Source organism: Oryctolagus cuniculus, chromosome 1 (assembly GCF_964237555.1).
Source record: "Oryctolagus cuniculus chromosome 1, mOryCun1.1, whole genome shotgun sequence".
NCBI classification, from domain to species: Eukaryota; Metazoa; Chordata; class Mammalia; order Lagomorpha; family Leporidae; genus Oryctolagus; species Oryctolagus cuniculus.
This window is the reverse complement of record NC_091432.1, coordinates 150,071,357-150,098,454: the sequence shown is the minus strand read 5'-3', so window position 1 is coordinate 150,098,454 and position 27,098 is coordinate 150,071,357.

Here is a 27,098-nt window from a genome sequence, read left to right as displayed (position 1 = left end):
GAGTGTCAGCATTAGGTAGGTTATGATCAGATCACAATGCATTGCTCGAGGCTAAGATATTTTAAACTCTTTCTGGAAGAAACCATTTCTTTCTTTATAACCCTGGGCAAGAAGCTAGCTGAAGCCCTCATTCTGTCTCACGGGACTGTTTCATTCTGAATGTGATCTTAACCTACAGTGCCCACGAAGCAATGATCCCCTCACCCCATCGGCTTTCCCTCTGTGCTGTCCGCATACGCATGTTCTTACACTCAGATCTTATGCCATTTAATATTTAGAAACATCCTGCAGTGCTCCACTTTTTCTTACACCAGTCATATATAAAAACCCTAAAGCCTTTAATATGGAAACCGAGGGCCTTCACAGTCCAGTCCAACCTCATTTCCCAGGTTCATTGACTTTTTTCTTACTTCTGTGGTTCGTGTTCTCCTTGGACACTCACTGGGTCTCAAACATGCGCTCCTTTTTTTTTTTTTTTTTTTTTTTTTTTAGCTCTTTTCCTTTGATAATGACTTTTGCTGAAAATCTTCAAATGATAACACCTTGATGAAATCTTACTCAATAACAATTTATGTCTTTTTCAGTTGAAGTCTCCTAGCGCTTTCTAGATGTGTTTAAGATCTATATACTATTTAACCTACAATTATTGCCATTGATGTACGCATGTAATCCCTTCTCAAAACTGTAAACCTCCTGATGGCAAGTAAAATGAATCTCATTCCTTGTTTTTGAAGCCATTTGTTTAACAGAGTAGAAGCTAGAAGACAAAGGACTTTTATCTCTTACTCAGCTTTCTACCGTTTGCCCCTAAACAGCTCTTTCCATGTAAGACGTACTCATTAATATGTTTTCATATATCAAGTTGGTAAACCATGTTTTGTGGACCAAGTCCAGCTCAAAATCTGTTTTTATAAATAAAGATTTATTGGAACATAGTCACATATTCTCTTGCATATTGCTTATGGATATTCTCTACAATAACAGAGTTGAATAGTTGCAGAAGAAATCCTATGGTCTACAAAGCTTAAATATTTGCTATCTGGGCTTTTCCAGAAAGAACTTTGTGACCAATGAATGAAAATGTGCTGTGTAACAGAAAGATACAGGGCTAGAGAGTACCATAAAATGTTTCTAAAAATATCAAATTTAATTATCTCAGATTTGTCATTTCAGAAGATTGTAATGCTCTTCATTTTTATCTACATGCAGATAGGCAAACATGCATTTATTTCTAACTTTCTTGCATTTATTTGATGGCAAGTCATAATGTCTCATCAGTCCAAGATTGTTTGGATTGTACTTAGTGCTTGTAGTTATCTATCTATCTAAATATAAATGAGTATATAATCATATACACATACATTTAAATTTATATAACACATATATTTGTTAATTGCAGATACTATTTTGAAAAATGTTCAGAAATAGGAGGAAAGAAAGATCATTCTATAATCACATAACTTGATACCTTTAAAATCACATGAATTGTTTTATCACAGTTCAGTCAGGAAATTTCAAGTTTGCATACATATATTCATCACTGGCTGAACAACCAAGAGTGACCTGCAAATAATTGCAAGGTAACAATACCACAATCTCATTAGAAACAGTGGTACTTATTACATGCTAGCTTGTGTTTATCCTGAAACTCCATCACCTGATGAATATGCAATTAACCTACTTATTACCACAGAAAACATCTCCTTAGAAATACAACACATCCACATAATTTTTAATCTGATCTTCAAAGGCTTTCTGTGGGAGAAAATAATTTTTCCCAATAAGATATATTATTGGAAACACAACTCTATGTAGCCAATTCTCTACATCATCTGATTTATTTTAATTAGAGGTTAGCTGCTGAATGTGATTACAGTTATAATTATTACAATACCAGTCATCCACACTTCCATTAGCATTCCACTTGATAGTTAGCAATAAGCAGAAATAAAATATTAGGACTTTTAAGAAAAGAGATTACCAATTAGTACAATTCTCCACTGGCACAAGATAATTATTAATTATGATCATCATGGTAATTATTCACCAAGCTAGATTTCACTGGGCTACCTGCGTGCAGATTCTTTCTGTGCTGCATTCTGGCACCAACAGTCTTCTTATCTGCTCTGGAAATCCTGAAGCAATATTTGTGTGGAATACACAGTTGACTGCACACCAAATGGAAAAGCAGCTGCAAAGGTGTGGGGTGGATCTTCAATTCATTAAAGGACCCCTTGTCTTTGTAGGGCATTGTAAGGAGAATAAGTAAAACACATATCTTGGCCGGCGCTGCGGCTCACTAGGCTAATCCTCTGCCTTGCGGAGCCGGCACACCAGGTTCTAGTCCCGGTCAGGGCACCGGATTCTGTCCCGGTTGCCCCTCTTCCAGGCCAGCTCTCTGCTGTGGCCCGGGAGTGCAGTGGAGGATGGCCCAAGTGCTTGGGCCCTGCACCCCATGGGAGACCAGGATAAGTACCTGGCTCCTGCCATCGGATCAGCGCAGTGAGCCGGCCGTGGCGGCCATTGGAGGGTGAACCAACGGCAAAGGAAGACCTTTCTCTCTGTCTCTCTGTCTCTCTCTCAATGTCTAACTCTGCCTGTCAAAAAAAAAAAAAAAAAAAAAACAAAAAACACATATCTTAGGAGAGTTACTGCTAGCTCTCACATAAGCATGCAACCCGATGCAGCCACACCAAAGTAGCCCTCTCCACTCCAGCTCTTTCATTCTCCTGAAACTCTGATTCATATGCACACCAGCACCATTTGTTGTAAAAAGAAGAAAGTGAATAAATACAAGGTGAGACTGTTGGTACTGAAGGGCTAATGCCACGTGGATGAGTTAGAACAACACCTACAGGGAGTGTAATTTCCAACCTGAATTCCTGTCCCCACTGGCGTGCTAAAACATAGAACCTTTATTTAGCTGTGTGGACATTGCTGTGCATAAATGCTTTCATATAATACCACTTTATTCTGCTCCGGGCTTCCTATCCGAAGTAAAGGAAGTTTCAGAAGGTTCAATGGAAGTAGATAGCAGAGGAATCTCTGGAAGGAAGACAATTGGCTGGAATCGACAGCACTAGCCTGGGAATGAAATCAGTCACACTATTCTCCCCGAGTTCTCATGCTTACGTCTCAGAGCCTCTGGTTCTATATTTGTACTGGGGGATAATATCTCTTTGCCTTACCTGGGAGGCTATTGGTGAGTTAGGTGAGATTGAATGTGAAATAATTTTTATAAGCTATAAACTGCTCAAATATGAAGCAACCTTTAGTAATTCAAAGGAACCACATATAACTGAGACAATTGTTTCTTTAAAAATGAGAGAGTTACATCCCACAAAGTTTAAGATTCTACATAGTAGACAGAAAGGAAAAACATGGAACAGTCAAAAATGGGATTTGGTAGGATTTTAGAGTTTCAGTCTCTGGATTTGGAAATGTGGATACACAGTATAAAGGAAGATTTCGTTGTTTCTCTCTCTCTCTCTCTCTGAGTGTGTGTGTGTGTGTATGTGTGTGCTTAAGGAGAAAAGGCAGATAGCTGAAGTTTGGGAAATGAAGAGTATGGTTCACGCATGATAGAGCTGAAGGATATCCCAGAATCCTTGGGAGCAAGATCATCTGCTTTTGCCACTGGAATGTACTACCTCACTGTGATTGCCTCTGTAGTGACTGATCAATCAATCTCTTGCTGATTCTAAACAGGGGAAAAACAGTAAATTCCAAATGACTTTCTTTGTTTTGCAGTTTATGTTTATTGGCAATGTTTGCCTCCATTCTTGAAAATATGAGTGAAGATACATCATTTGAAAGAGTTTTGTTTTTCATGTATAAGTAGCTGCTGCTCTAACAGGAGCTGAAAAGTGGGGAAGGGGGCTAAACCCCAAAGAAAAGAGGGATACAACAGCCCCCCCCCAAAAAAAAAACAAAAAAATGTTTAGGGGTATAAACAAAACAATTTATAACTTGGCCTTTGTTATTGCTTAATATCTTGAGTTGGATCGGAAAGAAAGACAAATGGATATGGCTCAAATTGTGTTTGGGCTTTTATTCTTTTAAGTGTTTGGAAAGCGCAGCTTATGTAAATTACAGTTCTATGATCAATTTGTGGGGGCAACATTTATTTTCTTTGTAACTTAATTCTGTTACAAATTTTTAAAGTGTACATCTTCTTGGCCGGCACCGCAGCTCACTAGGCTAATCCTCTGCCTTGCGGCGCCGGCACACCGGGTTCTAGTCCCGGTCGGGGCACCGGATTCTGTCCCGGTTGCCCCTCTTCCAGGCCAGCTCTCTGCTGTGGCCCGGGAGTGCAGTGGAGGATGGCCCAAGTCCTTGGGCCCTGCACCCCGTGGGAGACCAGGAGAAGTACCTGGCTCCTGCCATTGGATCAGCGCGGTGCGCCAGCTGCAGCGCGCTGGCCGCTGCGGCCATTGGAGGGTGAAACAATGGAAAAGGAAGACCTTTCTCTCTGTCTCTCTCTCTCACTGTCCACTATGCCTGTCAAAAAAATAAATAAATAAATAAAGTGTACATCTTCTATGTTAGGCCAAATTTCAAAAATATCTGTCAGGAAGAACATAATATGTGTATATATATATATATATGTATATGTATATGTATATGAATTTCTTGCCCTGTTAACGTTATTTTTTAGCAGCTTATGAACATAAAAACAGTAATTTTGGCAGCTAATTTACCTTAAATAATTTTATTTGAAAACCTGGAAACCCTCCCAAATAAAAGGTTCTCTTTGTTTAAAAAGTTACAACAAAATAAACATTTCCAGTTAATTTTAAGAGGCAAAATTAGGGTTTCTTAATGCTCAAATATTTAGTAAGCTCTCAGGGAGGTGTGGGGGAGGCAATCGGCTTGTCAAAGAAGAGGAGAAAAATTAAAGAGGGAGATTTTTAAAATGCACCTCTTGACACCAATAAATAACGAGAGAGAGAGAGAGAGAGAGAGAGCGCGACAGTGAGCACCACGAGCTGGTAACATTCTTTAACATGCTTGCATGCAATACAATAAGCAAATCTGACTCATCTGCCAGTCTGATTGCTTTGTTTAGAATTTCACTGTCAGAGGTATGGTGGGGGTGAGGGGATTTATGTAAATTAGGCCCTTGCAAGTTGGAGGAAAGTTGGATCATTAAAAAAAAAAAAACAAAAAAAGTTTACCAAGTTTAGAAAGTTAGAAATGTTTTTGTTCCCACATCAGTTCTGAATAAGAGTGACTTAAAATTCTTATAATCAGGTTAAAAATATGATCTAGAAATCATAGCTCTGAGTTTTTACAGATTTCTCAGCGCTTTCAAGGCAACCGTGATCCACAGCTTCCTGCCTGGCTGGTATCACCATGTGTGAGTGTTGGGAAGGAATCGTGTGTTTTTAGATGAGAGCCTTAGTTTCCTGTTTTTGGAGTGAGATGAGTGTAATCAATCGGATTAATCTAATGAATGTAGAGCCATTTGTCTGAAAGCTTTGTAAGGTGATAGAAGCTCTAGTTTGTTTATAGCAAATTGGAATTCATAGGAAGATACCCTTGAACAACTATGAAGTATGCTAACATGGCAGGGATTTTCTAGAGGCTGAGGGGGCTACAGTCCAATTCTTGATTCTCTGAGCTGCCACCGTGATTGTCCCAGTGATTTGCATTGGAGGACTGAATTTAATTCACTTAAAACATGCTAGGTATATAAGCTACATACATAGTAGTTTCACAGAGCTGGGAATGTTACAGAAATGGAAGAAATAGGAAGTTGCAAGTTCCAACTCACAGCCACTGTTGGAGAATTGGCATAATTTTCTAGGGGAAGTTTTGCTTAAGGGACAGAGAATGGGGGCTGGTTGTGAGGAACTAGTGCTCCTCCTCTCCTGGCTCTAATCCAGGTAACAGCTGTTCCTGAGCTGAGCAGCTGCCGGAGCCTGAAGTTTTGAGGGAAGCCTCCAGCTTCCAGAGTGAGTGAGGAGGACACAGGAGACAGAGAGGGTAGGCTTCCAGAATCCCACTCCCTTCTATGAGAGTGGGCAGCCTTTAGGCTAGTAACAGGGCCTGGGCCCATGGCTGTCAGGTTTCCTGGAGAGCAAGGATGGCTTCTGTCCATTTACAGTTCAGAGAATACCTGCTGACCTTTGTCATCTCACAGAAGCTAAGGGATCCGTGGTGGTAGTGGTGGTGGGAGACTCTCATTCTCCCCCCACGGTGAAACACATCCATCTTTGCCCCTAAGGAGGCCATGAGGCAGAGAGGTTGCCTCCCATGGTTTCTATGATGTGCCACCTTGTACTTTACAGGCCCATGGGCAAATTAACATCTCCAGCACTCACACAATTTTACTATTTAAAGTATCCTTAGTGAATTTACATAACAAACATTTGTGATTGGAGAAAAAAATAGAGAGAAGGAGAAAGAGAAGACAGGCCTCCAGAATGACTTTATATAACAAAATAGCAAAGTGAATTTAAATACAAAAACAAATAATTAGATCTTAAATTATTTTTAACATTATTTATTATCATTTTATTTTTTAAGTGAAGAGTAAAAATCAACCTGGCTATACATAGAATCTCCTGGTAGATGGTTACTCTAACACAGCTTAACATTTCTCATTTGCGACTGTTCAAGTGCTGGCACTGAGCAGAGAATTAGAGAGGAGGTTGGGGGACAAATACTTCTTCCCAAAAGAATAAGGTGAGGGTTAATAGTTTTTCAGCTGGCTTCGAAAGATTGATGTGTCATTGGTGCTGTGATTTATAAAGGCAATGACCCAAGTGAAAGTCACTTTGAAATGACAAATCTACCTGTTACTCTATGAATTTAAAAGCAGCATTAACTCACTTAAGGTATAGTGTAGCAATTATTCCATATGAATTGCTTCAATTATTTCATGTTTTCAGTAATTTTTTTAGTAATGTTATGAGAGAGTGAGAGAGAGAGAGAGAGAAATCCCATTTGCTGTCTCAACCCCAAATGCCTGCAGTTGTCCCAGGGTGTGCTGGTTGAAGACAGGAAATGGGGACTCAACTAGTCTTCCATATGAGTGTCAGGATCCCGACTATTTGAGCCATCACCAGCTGCCTCACATGATCTGCATTAGACGAAGCTGGAGTCAGAGCCAGAGCCAGGAAGATCAAACCCACATACTCTGAAGTGAGACGTGGTGTCTTAACTGTTAGATCAAACATCTGCACTCTATTTAGGAATATTCAAACATTAATGGGATTGAGCATATGTACTATAACATATAGAATTTTATTGGGTAATTAGTTTTAATAAATCTGAAATTGCTTAGAGCAAAATTTAAAAGAAGACTTTAAATTTATTAAGAAAATTATACAAATTTCTCTCCAATCACTTTTACTTGTTTTTTTAAGTATGAAAATTTACTTGATGAATATTTAACAAGTATTAAGCAACGTTATTCAATAGCTTTGGAAAGATTTTAAAAAATAATATTTATCAGTAAAAATTTTTTGAAATATCTCTGTTCTATAATGGGTCACATTTAACATTATTTGAAGCAATGTAAGTTAAAAGCACCCAATCTCATTCTTGTCCTTCAACTTATCTATGTAGACAGTCATCCAGTTACTCAATCTCTCTCTCTCTCTTTTTTTTTTTTTTTTTTTTTAACAGGCAGAGTTAGACAGTGAGAGAGAGAGAGACAGAGAGAAAGGTCTTCCTTATTTTGGTTCACCCCCCAAATGGCTGCTACGCAGCGATCTGAAGCCAGGAGCCAGGGTGCTTCCTCCTGGTCTCCCATGCGGGTGCAGAGCCCAAGGACTTGGGCCATCCTCCACTGCACTCCTGGGCCACAGCAGAGAGCTGGACTGGAAGAGGAGCAACCAGGACAGAATTTGGCACCCCAACTGGGACTAGAAGCTGGTGTGCCAGCGTTGCAGGCAGAGGATTAGCCTAGTGAGCCATGGCGCCGGACCAAAATTTTTTTTTTTTTTTTTAAATCAGACCATCCATTACTTGGACCAGCCTAGATCCAATCTATGACAAAAATTCTTTACATCCTTTTAATTGTTATAAGAGACATTGAGAATAAATAAGAGACAAGGAATAATATTATAAAAAATTGTGCATTAAATTAAAAAGTTTTTAGAGGGATAATGACCAGGATTAAGATAATTAACCAAACAAAAAATTTGAGGGGCTGGCCTTGTGGCTAAGTGAGTTAAGCTGCCACCTGCAAAGCCAGCATCACATGTGATGGTTGGTTATAGTCCTGGATGCTCTGTTTCTGATCCAGCTCCCTGTTAACGTGCCTGGGAAAGCAATGGAAGATGGCCTGAGTACTTGTGCCCCTCCACACATATGAGAGATCGGATAGAGTTCCAGGCTCCTGGCTTAAGCCTGGTCCAGTCCCAACCATTTTGGTTATTTATGAAGTATCACCCTCTTTCTTTGCAATTCTACTTTTCAAATAAATAAATAAACCTTTAAAAATAATTTTATCCTGGGGCCAGGTGCAGTGGTTAAGCCATGGCCTGCAGTGCCAGCATCCCCATATGGGTGCCAGTTTGAGTCCCTAGTCCTCCATTTTTCCCATCCCGCTCCCTGATAATGGCCTGGGAAAAGCAATAGGAAGTGGCCAAAGTACTTGGGCCCCTGTCACCCACATAGGAGACCTGGAAGAAGCTCCTGGCTCGTGGTTTCAGCCTGGCCCAGCTCTGACTGTTGTGGTCCTCTGAGAAGTGAACCAGCAGATGGAAGAACTCTTTGTCTCTCCCTCTTTAATTCTGAATTTCAAATAAATAAGTAAATCTTTTAAAAATGCTTTAGATATAAGTAAAATACTTACATAATATCAAAATTCACTTTCCATGTATCAGCACTAATGTCTTATTTGGTAAATGCTCTTTCTAACATGTCTTCCTCAACTTTCTATCTTTTTTTCCCTTTTACAGCACATAATTAGGTGTTTACTAGAGCCACACAACAAGAAATAGACAGCAGATATCTAGCTTCTTCTGGAAATGAATGAATTATAAAACCAGAACATGATTGACTTGTGTGAAAATGCACTTGGTGCTTCCTAGAGGTACGTTGCATATATCTGACAGAGAATGTTGGAAGTAACTAATGTCGGTCCATCATTCTATCAGGTCCTTAGAAACCTCAGGGAGGCACCAGAGGCAAGTGATGGCAGAAAGCTTGTTCATTCTTTCAGTTAAAACTCCTTAACTAGTTGGTGTCTGAGCACTAGTTTTATTACTGAAATTGACCTTGGGCAAATATTAAACTCTTATGATCTATTTCTCCATGATTATTGAAATCATGCCACTTGTTTTTGGTTGTTCCACAATCCCAGCTTCAAGCATCTTACTCTCTACCACCTTCTAGTTTTTATTCACACCAGTTCTTTAATACCAAAAATTCCAGGATCACTGTATTTTCACATATTTTTCCTGTTTGTACTCGTACTTTCCTTCTTATCAAGTTTAATTTAATGACATATCATACAATGATATCCTTGCACCATATACTTCCAATCCTCTTGCCCATCTCCACTTTATTACACTGTCTTGATAAAACCACAGTGCTGCTTGCTGTAGACTGAATAATGGCCCTCAAAGATGATCAATTTCTAATTCCAGGAGTCTTTAATTGTCATCTTATTGTCATATAATATGACAAGATATACTTTAAAACTATTTATTTATTTCTTATTTTGGAGGGAGAGAGAGGCAAATAGATTTACTGGTTTGCTCCTCAAATGTCTGAAATACTTGGGAGGTTAAAGGCAGAAGAGAGAAACTCAACACAGGTCTCCCACATGGGTGGCAGAAACCTTATTATTTGGACTATATTGAGCTATTATTCTCACCTCCCAGTGTCTACATTAGTAGGACGCTGGAACTAGAAATCAGAGCTGGGAATTAAGCCCAGGTACTCCTATGTGGGACGTAAATTTTTTTTTTTGAAGATTTACTTATTTATTTGAAAGGAGGAGTTAGCATGAGAGCAAGAGAAGAGAGTGAGAGAGATAAAGAGATCTTTCATTCTCTAACTTCCCAAATGGCCATAACAGCTGGGAATGGACCAGGCCAAAGCTAGGAGCCAAAACCTTCATCTGGGCCTGTCACATGTGTGAAGAGGCCCAAGTTTTTGGGTCATCTTCTGCTGTTTGCCAAGGTGCATTAGGGAACTGGATCAGAAGTGGAGCAGCTGGGACTCAAACCAGCACCCATATGGGATGTTAGCACTGCAGATGGTGATTTAGCCCACTACAACACAATATTGGCCCCAGGTTGTGAGTGTTTCAACCAATATCTTAACCAATAGGTTAAACTCTCATTCTAGCAAGATACTTTGCAGACAAAATTAAGTTAAAAGTTTTGAGATGGTGAGATTATTCTATATGTGGGGTTTTCAAAATATTCATAGAAAATCATTTTATAACACACAATTATTCTTAGGTGTTTAAATTTTAACTGAAAAGTGATCCCTGTTAGGAATTTGGAAAACATTATGCTGAGTGAAATAAGCCAATCCCAAAGGGACAAATACCACTTGTTCTCCTTGATAGGTGACAACTAACTGAGCACCAAAAAGGAAACCTGTTAAAGTGAAATGAACACTATGAGAAACGGTGACTTGATCAGCCCTCACCCTGACTGTTGATGAGCAACTTGATATGTTATCCCTCTTAGAATTTTTTTTGTTTGTTCTACTTAATACTTTTGGTTGAATACTGTAATCAATACACAATTCTTCTTAAGTGCTGAAACTTAACTGAAAAGTGATCACTGTTAAATATAAGAGTGGGAATAAGAGAGGGAAGAGATGTGCAATTCGGGACATGCTCAAGCTGACTTACCTCAAACGGTAGAGTTAGAAACATACCAGGGGATTCCAATTCAATCCCATCAAGGTGGCATGTACCAATGCCATCTCACTAGTCCCAGTGATCAATTTCTGTTCACAATTGATCATAATGATAGGACTAAGAACCAAAGGGATCACAAAAAAAAAAAAAGTGTCTGCAAATACTAGCTGATAGAAACAAAAAGGGAGAGAACGATCCAACATGGGAAGTGAGATACACAGCAGACCCATAGAATGGCAGATGTCCTAAACAGCACTCTGGCCTCAGAATCAGCCCTTAAGGCATGCAGATCTGGCTGAAAAGCCCATGAAAGTATTTCAGGCATGGAAAGCCAAGACACTCTGGGGGAAAAAAAAAAAAAAACCCTAAATGAAAGATCTCTGCGAGTGAGATCCCAGTGGAAAGAACGGGTCATCAAAGAAGGAGGTACCTTTCTCTGAAGGGAGGAGAGAACTTCCACTTTGACCATGGCCCTGTCTAAATATGATCAGAGTCAGTGAACTCAGGGGGCTTCCATAGCCTTGACAGCTCATGACAAGAGCCTAGGGTGATTACTGAGGCCCTAAACAAGAGTGTCAATTTGTTAAGTCAACAACAGGAGTCACTGTGCACTTACTCCTCATGTAGGATCTTAGTCCTTAGTGTGCTGTACATTGAGATTTAATGCTATAACTAGTACTCAAACAGTATTTTTCACTTTATGTTTCTGTGTGGGAGCAAACTGTTGAAATCTTTACTTAATGTATGCTAAACTGATCTTCTGTATATAAAGAGAATCGAAAATGAATCTTGATGTGAATGGAAGGGGAGAGGGAATGGGAAAGGGGAGGGTTGCGGGTGGGAGGGACGTTACTGGGGGGGAAGCTGTACTTTGGAAATTTATATTCATTAAATAAAATTTTAAAAAAAGAACATTTTAATGGAAAAAAAAGAAAAAAACTATCTATAGCCACAGTATCTTTTTATTGTAATAGCATTTATTTTTGTATTCAACAGGTAATCAGTAGGATGAGAATAATCTTACTGAAAAAACTTTTGGAAAGCCTTTTATATTTTGGTAAAAGCGTTTGTAAAACCTTGCAACTTATAAGCAGTATTATGGTTATGTGAGGAAAAGGGCCATTTTCTCATTTATAAATGCTACTTATGTTCTGAGTTGTTTGATCATTTCATTATCTTAAGAATCTTTATAGGAGAGACATATCAGCAAGATAGCTGAATACAAATTTCCAGGCCTTGGCTTATGAGAGAATCTAAATTTGAATGGTCATCCATGCTCAAAAATACCTTCACAAGGGATTCAGATGAGTAAGAGATTCCACCATTTGGATATACATAAATAAGACACATTGCAAATCTTAAGAAGGGTAGTTTGACTTTATTTTTGTTATCTCTCCTTTAAGTCCATATAGCTCTACCCACTGTATGAAGGAAGGAGAGTGATGTGAGACCTGAGTTCATGATGAATCCCAGCACCAGGACTGCCCAAGTTAACTCCAGAGTTAAACCAGTTGGCTTGACGAAGGGCTTTTTCTACCAGAGTCAATCTATAAAGACTAGAAGAGGAGTCTACTTCTTCAAATGCTCAGACACCAATGCAAGAGATAAGGATAATAAATAGTGAGGCAAACATGACATCATCCCAAGAACAAATAAAGCAACGGTAACATTTTTTTAAAAAAATTATTTATTTGAAAGTTGCAGAGAGAAGGGGAGAGAAGAAAGAGAGAGAGATCTTCCATCTGCTGGTTCACTCCCCAGATGGTCACAACAGCTGGAGCTGGGCTGGTCTGAAGCTAGGAGCCAGGAACTTCTTCTGGGGCACCCACATGGGTGCAGGAGCACAAGGAATTGGGCCATCTTCTACTGCTTTCCCAGGCATGTTAGCAGGAAGCTGGATTGGAAGTGGAGCAGCTGGGACCTGAACATGCACCCATGTGGGATGCTGGATTTACCTGCTACAACATGGTGCTGGCCCCTGTAACTTATCTTAAGAACACAGATATATACAAACTGTTCACCAAGGAGTTCAAAATAATCATTTTAAAAAGCTCATGATCTATAAGAAAATATAAGCAATTATGAAAATATTTGAAAAATATAACACCAAAGTAGAAATTCAATGAAGAGCTAGAAATCATGCAAAATAACAAAAGGAAAATTTGGAGCTAAAGAACACAATGACTAAATTGGAAAATTCTTAAGAAGTTCAATAATAGACTCAAGAAGAAGATGGAATCTGTGGGCCTGAAAACAGGCCAGACGGGTAAAAAAGACAGAAAGAACAAACAAAGGAAATGATTAATGCAAACATATATGATTTATGAGACACCATAAAACAAAGCAATATACACATTAAGAAAGTTCCAAAGGAGCAGAGAAAAAAGAGAGGGGAAAGAAAGTTTATTTAAAGAAATAGTCACAGGTTTGGCACTGTGGCATAGTGGGTAAAGCTATCGCTTGTGGCACCTGCATCCCATGTGGGTGCCTGTTGGACTCCTTGTTGCCCCACTTCTGATTCAGCTCTCCGAAAATGCACCTGGGAAGGCAGCAGAAGACTGCCAAAGTCTGCACCAATGATGGAGACCAGGAAGAATCTTCTTGCTTCAGATTGGCTCAGCTCCAGCTGTTGCAGTCATTTGGGGAGTGAACCAGCAGATGGAAGATTTCTCTTTCTGTCTCTGCTTCTCTCTGTCTCTGTCTCTCTCTCTCTTTCTCACTGTGTAACTTTTTCTTTCAAATAAACAATAAAAAAGAAATAGTGACAGAAAACTACCCAAAACTGGAAAAGAAAAATGACACATCCATGAATCCCAAACAGGTTAATCACAAAGAGTTCATCACCAAGACACATCATAAATCAAATTCTTAAAAGTCAAAGACAAATAGAAAATGTATAATGATAAAGAAATTGATTCACCAAATGGATGTAATAATTGCAACTATACATGCACCTAACATTGAAATACCTAAATTATATATATATATATATATATCAAATATCCATCAACTGAGAAATTAAATAGAGATAGAATCAATAACGAAATAGCTTTGAACAACACTATAGACCAAATAGACCTAACAGACTTATATCCGAAATAATGTGCAATGGAAGCAGAACATGCATTCTTTTCAAGTGAATATGGAGCATCCTCCTGGAAGAATCATATTTAGGCTATGAAACAAACCTTACTGAATTTAAGAAGGCTGAAATAATATCAAGTACATTTTGTTAACACAATAGTGTGAAACTAGAAATTAATAACAAGAGGAAAACTGGAAAATTTACAAATATATGCAAATTAGTCTGTACATTCCTGAGCAACCAAAGAGTAAAACAGAAAATCAGAAGGGAAATCAAAAAATATCTTAAGACAAACAAAAACTGAAGCAAACAGACCCAAACATATGGGGTACAACAAAAGCAGTTTTTATAGGGAAATGTGAGTGATAAATAGCTACATTAAGGAGAAAGAAATACCTCAAATAAACAAACACATTTTGAACTTTCAATAAACTAGAAAAAGAAAAAAGTAACCCCAAAGTTTCCAGGCAGAGCAAAATAAAGATTAGAGAAGGAATAAATTAGAGATCAGAAAAACAATAGCAAATGTAGATGAAATTAATAGTTGATATTTTTAAGAAAGATTAAAATTAAATTATAGATGAAAGAGGAGATATTACAACTAATACTACAAAGGAATATAAGAAACTACTATGAATAATTATATACCAACAAATTATACAGCTCAGGAGAAAAAGATAAATTCCAAGACTAAATATCAACCTACAAATTAATAAAGAAGAAATAGAAATAGAAACAGAGCAACAAGTATGGAGATTGAGCCAGTACTCAAAAACCTAAAAAAGAAAACCCAGGACCTGATGTCTTCATTGGAATTCCACATTAGTTAAAGAATGAATGCCAATTCTTCTCAAACTCTTTAAAGAAATTGAAGAGGAGGTGACACTTCCATACTGATTTTAAGAGGCCAGGATTATCCTGAAACTGAAGCCTGAGATACTACAAGAGATGAAAATTGCTGGCCAATGTCCCCAGTGAACATATACACAAAAATCCTCCACAAAATACAACATATTGAAAGGATCATATTCAAGTTCATTCCAGTAAGATTTATGAATAGTCATAAAGGATGAGTCCACAATCAGTCAATCAATGTGACACACCACATGAACAGGATGAAGGAAAAGAATCATATCATCATCTCAATAGATGCGGAAAACTCAATTGACAAAATCTAATGTCATTTCATATAAACCCTCAAAAAAAGAGATATAAAGAGGCATGTGCGTGTGTGTGTATGTATGTATGTGGTGTTCACATGTGTGTATACATGCATATATATGAAAAATGTATGAAATTAAATTAGAATGACAAAGAAATAGCTACACTGCCATGTTTATTGCAGCATTATTCACAATAGTGAGATATGGAATCAACCTATGTTCCTGTAACTGGATGGATGAATAAAAAATATAACTATATATATGAATATTATATGAATATTACTTAGGCTAACAAAAAAAATCTTGCTTGTTACAACATGGAAAAATATGGAGGACATTATGTTAAATGAAAAAAACATAAGCCAGGCACAGAAGCACAAACACTGCATGGTCTCTCTTATCTGTGGAATATAGATAAGTCAAACCCACAGAAGCAGGAAGTACAGAAGTGGCTTCCAAGGACTGACAGGTAGGGAAATGTAGTGATGTTGAACACACTCTGGAGATCTAATGCATGACTTGGTGACCACTGTTAATACGATTGTTCTGTATACTTAACATTTGCTAAGAAGGCTGAGCTTAAATGTTTTAGCTGTTTCCCCCCACTCTGCCCCAAAAAGCTAAAGGCTAATTACATTAAGTGATGGATATGTTAATTAGCTTGGTTGTAGTAATCATGTCCAGTGCATACATAATCCAAAATATGATACTGCATACTTTACATATATTCTATTTTTGTCAATTATACCACAATAAAATAGAAAAAAACCTTTATGCCCAATCTTTATTGTCTAGTCTTTAGCCAACCCTTTGGGAATCCAGATTCCAAGAAAAGAGAGAAATCTGAGAGGTAAAAATCATGATGTTCCACTGACTTTCAGACACATCTATATTAGACTTTATGATTCAAGAGTAAAATTCCGACTTATCCACTACACAGTCAACCTAAGCCACTTTGTTACATTTGATGGGATCTTATGCAAAATGCACTCCACAGTCAGCCTTGGCCAACTTGTTATTTTGAGGGGGTCTTATGCAAAGTAATGATATAAGCAAACCAAACAGAGCCAAAGAATTTAGTGAATGGAAGAAATGAATTAACTTATTACATAGATCTTAGAAAGCTAGATTTTAGAAATTACTCTTTTCAGAAAATTACATATCAACATTAGAAGAAATAAAATACATCAGCCATGATTGTATTATCTAGAGTCGAAAGCGCAAATGTTCTTATGTGCTTAGTATCCTCAACAGTAAGACAATATTTATAGCCAAAAGATCTGACTATGTGACCATAAGCAAGCTTCTATTAGTATTTCTGTTTTTCCCAGAAAACAGATATAATGGTGATTTCATCACAGGGTGATCATAAAAATTAAATGAAAAAAATGTGTTTGCTGTGCATAGCATAGTGCTTGGCTGTGTCTTCATACTTGGTCAATAAATGTGGTTTTGTTTTAAACTATTATTAATGTTTTGATTATGTAAAAACACACTCATTTTCACAGAACAGGAAAACACATTGAACATACAAATTTGAGGCCTTCTAACTCTTTTCCCTGTTTCAAGCATAGGCTTGCATTTAAGGCAGAGAAGCAAAATTGGCATTTCCCTTTCCTTAATTTGGCTTACTGAATAGCTAATGATTATTGCAAGAATAAATTTCAAAACAAATCTGCATTCTAGCTTATCTAATTTAGACAAGAACGTATGCATCACTCCATGTTGTCATCTCTACAAAGTGATTAACAATGCTCATTTTTTATATATCTATGTAAGTAACAAGAGGGCTAATTCTATTTTGGAAAAATAAATTAATAAAAGCAGTGCTAAATTTTTAAACAAATAGAAAGCTGTAATTTATTTCTTAGCAAACACTGCAAGGAATCAAAACAAAGTTGAACTACAGGATTTAACATTTGTATTTGAAAGGGATTGATATTTTGGAATCTCTAAAGTGACTAGCCTTCCAAGCAAAGCAATGTTGAGAAACTCTTCATAGTCCAGAAACTTGTATTCTAAGCAGATTATGATAAAAAACAAGAATCCAAGGTGTATTTTATCTGAGTTAATTTCTTGCAAGTAATTTTGTACTACTCAACTGGGGGAGAAGATGTAGGCAGAGGAGCCCCATGGGCTGTGGTGGCAACATGGGCAGCATGGTTGCTCATTCAAAGAAATGTATATTTCTTATTCTGGACTCATGGCTACATGGAGCACACAAGTAAGGTTTTTTGGTTTTTTTGTTTGTTTGTTTGTTTTGTTTCTCCACCTCTCCCTCCTGCTCTACATTCTTCTTTTCTGACCCATGCTCAAGGGTATCACTGCTTAAGCATGCTGAGATACTGACATCAAGACTGACATCTGAACACTGGTATCTCCATCAGCAAGCAAGGCCAGATGAGGCAGTGGTGTGACTGCACCCAGGGCGTGTTTGGCCGTGTCTCCTGATGTCATCAGAAAGTGTCAGAACTCTGTGGTAGTTGTTTGTTGAGGTAGCTATATTAAGGAAGAAGCATATGAATGACTGCTACTCTTATCTCCTCAATCAGTTGCGTATGAAGACATTGATGGTGTGATCTGCATGTGTACCTGAATAATGCTGAAAAACCTATTGCTTTGAAGGTTCCAAAAGTGTCTACTGACTGATATTGATATATTCAAATGAATACATGTGGGATATTAACATTATTTGCAGTGATGATGATTTTGTAAATAAATTTTTTTTCCTAACACATTGGTCAAGGAATGGAGTAAATGTGTGGGAAATATTAAGGTTTCAGACTTTGTAACAATAAGGATCATTGTGGTGAGTAGGATATATTGGGGCATACAGAGATGTGTATGATAATAATATTTGGAAGTAAAATGTACAATGCATGTTGGAAGTAAATTGGAAATTTGGGGAGAAGCCTTCAAAATATTTTTATTTTGTTAGTGCTTGTTGGTTTGGGGCCTTGTTTCATATGGAAAACTTGAGCAGGCAAAGTGAAATTTGGGGCATTATATCACCTAACTTTCCCTGGATAATGGATTACTCTAAAACTTAAGACAATTTTAAAAAGCTTAAGACAACAATAGCCAATTATTCAACTCAAGATCTGTGAACCAACAATTTGGGTTGAGCACCTGTAGATGGTTCTTCTGCCCTTGGGGCTGACTCTTACATCTATGCTCAAGAGGTTGACTGCCTAGGATGGCCTTAGGCTGTGGCAATTAATTTCTTTCCAGAGTTTCTCATCCTCAAGCAGGGCAGCTCAGGCTTGTTCACAAAACAGCTCAATAGCTCTCCAAATGTGCAAGGTGTCTTATGGCCTAGATTCAGAACAGACACATCATTTTGGCAACACGCTATTCACCAAGAAAAATCAGAAGGCCAACCCAGATTTGAGGGGTGCATGGAATTGGACAAGACTCCATGTCAAAATGGGAGGCCCTGCAAAGTCATGCTATAAAGACTATGGCGTGACCAGGGGAATATTACGGCTATTTTTACAGTCTATGAGAGGCTCCTTCAGTGGCTGAGGCTTAATTCTGTCTGTAATACCTGAACTCTAGCCAGGTCTTTTAAAAAGACAACAACTCCTTAGAGCTAACTTGGTTCTAATGATCTTTCAGGAACAAAGAAAACCCAATAGTTCAATATCAATGTCTTACAAAACCCATTAACCGGTGTGGAGGCCATGTCCTTGGATGTAGTATGAAGCAGTGTTATGGGTTAGATGTTGTGGAACCATCCAGAGTTTTAAGATGGTTCCAGAAGTTGGGAGGTGTCAAGCGACAAGTAGTTAAATGGTAACTGAAGCTGGCGCATGTCCTAGCCTGGTGGGGAGGAGTCACCTGATCTTGATATATGCAGAAATGAGACTGAGGCTGGATATTGCCATGCATGATTCTCTTTTGAATCTGGACAAAACACTTCATGCTTATTATTATGTTTAATTTTGCCTGTAAGCTAACTAAAATAAATTGCAGTGAAGTGTAATGTTTTGAAATAATCCCATAGTTGTCAAGGGCTCTTGAGAAGCCGAAAGCAACAGGACTCTATGTGCTTTTCTCCACTGACTTCACACTTACTGTTTCTGCTGCTTCGAACAGTCCTCTTTAATTGATACTTGGCTTGATATCCTTTTAAATTATTAAAGATTGGAGACACTCATTAAATAAGAGATTAAAAGACATGGTAGGCATAGTAATTATTAAAGGCCCAAGAAGGGACAGGAAATGCATTTTATCTGAGGCTTTAGTGGATTGTTAAAGTAAATGAGCGGTTTAGTGATAAACCAGTTGGAGTTAATCAATTGAGCAAAACTATAGGGAAGCTATTCGAGACTTGATGTGAAGGGTTTATAAGTAATCATAGTTAGAGACTTACAGCTGCTCCCTCTTCCTTTAATTTCAGACTCTTGAACTGCTAATTGGTTAAGAAATTGTGTCCAAGAGCTAGAGCTAATGGTGACTAGAGGCAGGCAGCTTATGGATCTGTGCAGGAAAGGCCTGGGTTGCTAAACATTAGCGGATCAGGATTGGAGTGGATTCTTTTGTGGCGTGCTGTGATTTAAAGGCTGTCATGAATCATGCCGGAGGCAAAGCTCTGAGGAGGCCTATTTTCAACTTCCTCACTTCCTGAACTTTTCAACCTCTCAACTGCTCCTTTAACTCCCAAATAATGAGCAGCGTATTATTTTTGCCTGCTTACTAAGAGGGAGTGTTGGTTGTTGACATAGCCACTGCTGGCCAGTGAGATTAGTAACATGATACAGAGATTTTCACCACTTAAAAGTCACTGGTTCAACATGGCTCAGAGGGGTAATGACTTAAAGTTATTCTGACCTGACAGCTGTTTAGAGGCCCATTTGCAGGGAACTATTTCTCGGTTCGCCTCCAGACAGGGGACATGTTGCTGTTGTGGATTGCGAAATGTCATCTCTGTTGGAATCCTACATAGCAATGAGGCTCAGTGTTGAGTCATCATCAAGGAGGCTAAAATAACATGTTCCCTAGAATTAGGAACATTTGGCTGGCTTTTGTGTAAAGGTTTTGAGCCCCATGGAAAAATAATATCCAGTTCATTTCTCCCCAGAGTCAAAGTCACTCTACTGACAAGCTTAATACTGTTAACTAGTTCAAGATACCAACACCATTTAATGAATTGCTAACAATTGACTAAAGCTTCCCTTTCTTGGGCCTTCAACGATTAGCCACACCTACCATGCCTTCTAATCACTTACTTAGTAAATATCTCTGATTAGAATTCAGGGTCCTCCAGCTCCCTAGGGAGTGATTTAGGCACCAGAAAAAATAGGGTGCAGAGGGTTTAAATCATTGAATTTTCAGTATTTTCCAGTTTTGCAAAATTTGTGTTGAAAAGGCATATGGTTCAAAGACATCAACCCAGGCAGATCGCAAAGGGAAGTGTGAGAATAGAATGGGATGGTAATTAGGAAAATGGAATATGACACATTGGTTAATAATAAAACTTTGTTTAAAAACTGCATGCATTAAAGTGCCTTTGACAGGAGGACATACTCTAACCACAGGGTTTCAAGTTGTTGAGTGTAGCTCTTATTCTAATTGTGTGCCTGAATATACATCAAGAACTCTAATAATGCTTTTTGTGACATAACCTTTCTTTTCACTGTTCGGGGATTGTCATTATATCCAGTGTGTACCTATTGTAAGAAACGTAATAACTTATTTCTGATTTTATATTAAACTTCGTGCTGATGGTAGTACAAAGTATGCAAAGACTTCCATCTGTGGGGTTAATTTCTTAAGTGGAATCTTTCTAAACTGCAATGGTAGAATCTGATAGTGCATAGCCTCTTTTATATATTTCTGCCCTACCTTCACAGCTGATCTGTACTTCTTGGTAAGCACAACATGTTTCTTTTGTTACCTTTATACCCTCTCACATTGCCATGAAGTGTCCTGAAATCTGGTTTGAGCTCTGTTGACCATTTGTCACATAGCTCAAAATTTAAGGCAGAAGCAAAAAACAGTCTCTTCTCAACCTCCACTCATTCTGTTTATGGACATAAGGCATTGGTACAGAAAACACATGCTCTGTGGGTTCCCAGTGTGCTGTGCTTTGGCAGGCCTCAGTCTCCCCTTAGATTCTATGAATGCACAAAATAGTTTAGAATTCCATGAGCTGAAATGTGCACAAAATGAGTGTTTTAACAGACTTATAGTGAAACCAAAGGAGCAAGGAGATAGAACACAAATCTGCAGTCATACAGCTGTCTCTAGAGAGTCATGTGGAGGCTGTGAATCAGGTAATCTCCCTGTCTGTTTTGTCCTTTCTTGACTCAAGACCTGTGTTGCAGCAGGGAGTCTGTGCTGAGCTGGAATGTAGAGCTTGACATATTTTCAAGTCTCTGATCTTACTGTGCAATGGCGTTGGATTCACTTCTGTGCTATTTTTCCCCCACACCGGCAGAATGTTTTCAGATTTGCTTTCCCTGGGCTTCCGTTCACTCTATAAAAGTTTTCTCATATTTTATTGTCTTTGCATCAGCAAATCATCATTTCTTTGTGTTCTTATTAACCTTCGATGTCACCTTTACTACTGCATATATGTCATTCATTTGTAAATGTGTGTTTATTTGTCTGTCTGTCTTCCTGATACGTGAACTCTTGCTTGGGAGGCCAAAATGAGGTCTGCAATTGTACCACTGCTTCCTTCTCCATGGGTATACTTCCCAGTGACAGAAATCCACATGGGGCCACATGATACTAATAAGTGTTGCTAAAGCTACTAAACTTGGGAAACAAATAAGATTTTCTATACAAATTTCACAAGGAGTATGATTCACTATTGATATCAAAATAAAAGTTTATTTCTGTTGAAATTAATGTAGAAGCTAATGAGAAAGCTTAATGTGTGTGCTACAGATTGACTAACATATTATAAAAATACTTCTAAATGTTATTGTATTCTGATAAACCTAACTTAAGAATGACAGAATTAATACTGTGGATTTTGAAAATGGTTAAGGAATACCAAAAATGTTTAATAGACTGGTAATGAATTAAGATGATGGTTTAGAAGCTACTCACATAGATAAACTTATCATAAAGTAGTTTGGGAAAATGCACAGCTAAACCCTTTTAAAAGTAAGCCTAGTAGGATGGATGATATTCTGGTGTTTAGGAAAAAGGCCAAGAAATGGGGTGCTTTGGTTGTAACCAAATTCCCTCCTAAAATAGACAAGTGTATGTTTTGCTCGAAGATCTGTGTATTGAATTGACTTTCTCCATTCCCTTGTCTGCATTCCTGTAGCACATCATTCATTAAGTGGCTGCGGTGTCCTAATGACATGCTACTACTCATTACGGCTCCCTGTGTATTACCTGGGAGCTTGCTGGAAATGCAGTCTCTAGAGCACCACTCAGACCTGTGCATCAGTAGCAAAAGTCCCAGGTGACTCACTGCACATTAAAACTGAGTATCACTTGTCTTCATGGATGGCATTGAAATATGCATGATGATTATGGAAGATTAACTCCATTGGAACAAATAATCAATCGCCATTACCTTCCAAGAAAAGAGAAGGACTTGCATATTGAACACAGCATCTTTCACGATGCCTTAGACTAGGAGAGCAGTTTTTATCTGAAAATTAGTTTATGTATTATGAAATTATGTGCAACTGGCAGAGGCAAAAAAGGAATACCAAGTAGCACAATTCCTCTTATTTAATTTTCTGAAGAAGTGACTCTTTTCATCAAAAGCTTAAAAAATAATGTTTATCAATATTGGCTAGAATCTGAAGTTTAAGAACATTGTCTGTCTAAGGAGTATTTACCCTGTGGGCATATTGGACTTGCGATTTGCATGGAACATTCTGCCTGGTCAAGGGATATTCACAGGTACTGGGCCATCAGGAAAACTGAAGGAGTTAACTTTCCCTTTCACATGTGGGTGTTTTTGATTGGCTAGTAATGTTAGAGTCTGAGTGAATGGTTGCATCATGAATTTTTTTTTCATTAGCATAACTGTTAGTTTCATTCAGACTTAATTTGATACTGAGTGGAAGTCTCCATATAGTTTCCAAGACAAAAATCATGTTAGATATAATAAAAAAATAGACTCAAGGAAGAAACAGGGTCTAATGTATTCCCTTTTTTCCCTCTTTCATTTTGCTTATCTTTAAAAATAGGGGTGCTGGTTTTTGGAGAAGCAGCCTATGTGATTTGTTTGTGTCCACTGTGAAGTGAGGAATGATACCAGGCACTAGGATTCTAGGATCTGTGAATGATGGTTAAGACCTACTGCTCGGCCCAAATATAAAGCTATTTCACTTCAGAATTGTCAAAGAAGCAAATCACTGGTGGTAAACCAACTCGCTTTATTCTAATTGTGGTAAAACTACCTCCCTTCTCTGCTGACAGCTCAAACAGCTGTCATTGGGACATCCTTCTAATAGATGCTTCCTTTCCCCCCCCACTCTCACCCCTAAGTCAGTTGAACTCCCAAGACTGCAGCACTCCATCCCCTGTAAAGGGCCCCAGTCAACCCCATCTAATTGCCATAATGAGATTTGCTCCTGAGCTGTTCTGAGGGACGGTTTTATCCTCTGGACAGCAGCTCTCTTTGCAGTGCAACGTACAGGTATCCTCCTTTGCTCCTTCCCTTCTCCGTCCTCTCACGGCCTGGCGCAGATGACCAGATCAACTCAGATGGCTTCGAAACAGTGCTTTCCACTGGCAGTTAGGATTTTGCTCAGTTTTGGAAAGTGACCTTTATTTTTCCCCCTCCTCTTCCTTGTACTCACAGCCTGAGGCGTGGAGAAATTCACAACCACCCCAAAACACATCCAGACACGTGCTTGTCACGCCTCATGTTTGTGTTTTTGACTGGAAATTAATTAAGAGATGTTGATTTCAAAGTGCTTTTTTCTAAGTTTCTCAAATATTTAAACAATTTTTACACACTTTTTTTTTATTTCCCCTTTCTCTCTGTTTGTAATAAGATTAATTATGTGAGGTGCACCGCTGCTTATCCCCATGAAAGAAAATCTAAAACGAGGGATTTCAGCTTCAAGAAGGCTATTTTGTCCTGTTTCCGATGTTCTAAAGGGATTAATTTACCATATCGTATAGCCCTGGAAGACTGTGATAATTGAAAACATCCATATTCATTGCATGTTCAAAGGGATCTGTCTGACTTTGTAATGTAAAAAGTGCATTTTTAACCTGAACGGGGACCTGCATCTGCTATTGCTTAATCCTATTAGTCCAACAGTTCCAAAGCTTTAGTGTATAATCATTAGCTCGTGTTAATCCTGAGACATGCCTCCAGCTTCAGCCTGTCAGAAGGAATCCCTGCAGGGAAAATGTGGAGGTGCTGATAGCACAACACCAACTAATCTTATCTTAAATGCTAGCAGCAGCCTCTATCTGTGATAGCCAGGGAATTAAAAACAAATTTTTATGGGTATTGGATAGCAGGGTGTTCCTCGTCCTCCCTCCCTGTTTCCCCCTCTCTCCTGCTCTCCCTCTCTCTTTGCTTCTCACTTGCCCTAGTTTCCCTACACTCTTTGTTAGGGTGATGCTCGTGATGATAGAACAGGATGAATGGGAAGAGGGTGGGGAAGCAATGTTTAAGATACTGTTTCAGCTGGGCACACTCTTTGCTAAATCACTTAGGAGTCTTGCCAGGTCTTCTGTCATTTTTATTTCTTGACATCAGAAAGTAAAGCCAATCCCCTGCTTTGTGCTGCTGTGGATTATAAAGTAAGACGACAAAATGTATCTTACAGTTATCACCCCCCTCCCATGGTGTGGCCTCCTGAGAGTCTAAGCTCTGGGTCCCCAGGTGCTGACAGATGCTTGCCTGAATAGAGAAGTAATTGCCACAGTCTGCTAGCAGGTGAGGATTTTATAGGTGGGGAGGGAAATGGCCAAGGGGTGTTGAGAGTAGGAGAGAGAGTGGGTTTGGGGAGTGCTTAAGAGGTATATAAAAATGTTGTCACTCGGTTGAGCTTAAGGTTGTAGATTTCACATCATAGAGGAAAGTAAGCTAATAGGACCTTCACTTTGGAAGGGGAGATTTTTACACAAAGAGAAGAGTGCTTCACTTTTATAACAAATATTAACTGGACAGTGACTACACGACAATCACTGGAACTTCCAAAGAGCTTAAATAGATGGTCTAGACACCTCTGAACCAGTGCACAAAAAAAAGCCACTGAACCAGGAAACCAGAAGACAAAGAAATAGCCAGAAATAGGTGAGTTTCAACACTGTTATGAACACTAACACACAGTGTTTCACGTCAACACATCTTCCTGCCTGGATGTTGAGAACTCAGCTTGATCACTGATAAAATGCCTCCAAAGGGGCTGGTAGAGATGTTGTGGTCCTCTTTTCCATCCAGTTTATTGTCTCTTAACTGGTGCTAAGTTTTGGAAATAGTTCGAATGTGTCTATCAAGACTTTATCTGTTGGGACCTTGGTCTTCAGAGTGGTGTTTGTTAGGAGGTGGTGGAACCTTTAAGAGGTGGGACCTACTGGGAAGTGATGAGGTCATTGGAGGTGTTGCCCTCAGCAGAAATTAAGGTTGTTCTTGTGGGACTCTTGTTAGTTCTAGTGAGAAGGCCTCTGGTCACTCTGACTTCGTGTCTTGAGGTGCCCTCTCTTTCTGTTGCAGGCATTCCCACTATGACGCCATTTACCATGATATGAAGCAGCCAGGGGAGCCTTCCCAGAGCTAGAACCATGTTCTTGAATCTCCAGAAACTCCAGATATTCTCTCAAATTTCATATGTTGAAATCTTAAGCCTCAGTGCGGTGATAGTATAAAGAAGGGCCTTTGGGAAGCATTTAAGATGAATTTGGAGCTCTCATGAATGAGACTGGCACCCTTATAAATGAGACCCCAGAGAACTGCTTACTGCTCTCTACCATGTGAAAGTACAAGAAGTCAGTTATTTGCAAACTGAAAGAGGGCCCTCACCGGAACCCATTCATGCTACCACCCTGATGTTGGACTTTTCAGCTCCCAGACCTGTGAGCAATAATTTTTGTGTTGTTTATGGTACCCAGCCTGTGGCATTCTGTTATAATTGCCTGAAGTGACCAAGATTCCAGAAGTGAATTGTGTTGCAAGTCGGGTGCCTTGACGAGATCAAAGCTGGTAACAGCAAAGAACATATTCCTAGATGTGTAAATTGAACAACATAACTTGAAGAAAGAAACAATTGATGTTCTTTTTGGCTAATTGTGATTAGTTCATTTATTGTTTCTAGTTTATTATACAAAAATATAGCTATGTATTAATCATTTTTATGATATTTTCTACAGGATAAAAATATGAATTGTTTTCTAATTCCTGAATACTCCCTTTCCACTCATTGCTGTGAGGACAACTGCCAAGTGGCAGCAGAACTGCTACGCCGAATGTCTTGGAGGAAAACCATCACATCATTTATTTCTTTACCTCCAAGAACATGTCAGGGACCTACAATTAGATTTCAGGTGTTATAAGAAGAATAAACAAATTACAATCTTTACTTTCCACTTTTCCTTTCCTCATAGATCCTTATTCTGCTGTTCCATTGAAAATGGTCTCCTAGAGTTTATGAAATTACAATTAGATTTACTCAGATGATAACAATATGTCACGCAATCAGCTAATCTTTACCCCTAATATTTATTTACTATGATGCCTGCCAGGGGCCTTGCTAAAGCTAGGGGAATATAGAGTTATCAGAACACAGGCTCTGCCTTCCAGGAACTTACTCTTAATTAGAGAAGAAGAAGTATGTACACATCTGCTTTTTAAAATATAGCGTAGGAAGGGTAAACATGGAGAGTATGGAGAAAAGAATCTGCAACTACTTGGAGAGACGAGGAAGCATTCTGTGTCAATGGTTACCAGCCCAGGCTGCGCAGAGTGTCCCTGAGAGAACTGAACACATATCCGTGTGTGCGCCGCACTCCCAGAGATTCTGACTCGGGGGGTTTAGGTGGAGCTTGATCATCACTACTTCTTAAGGGCTCCCCG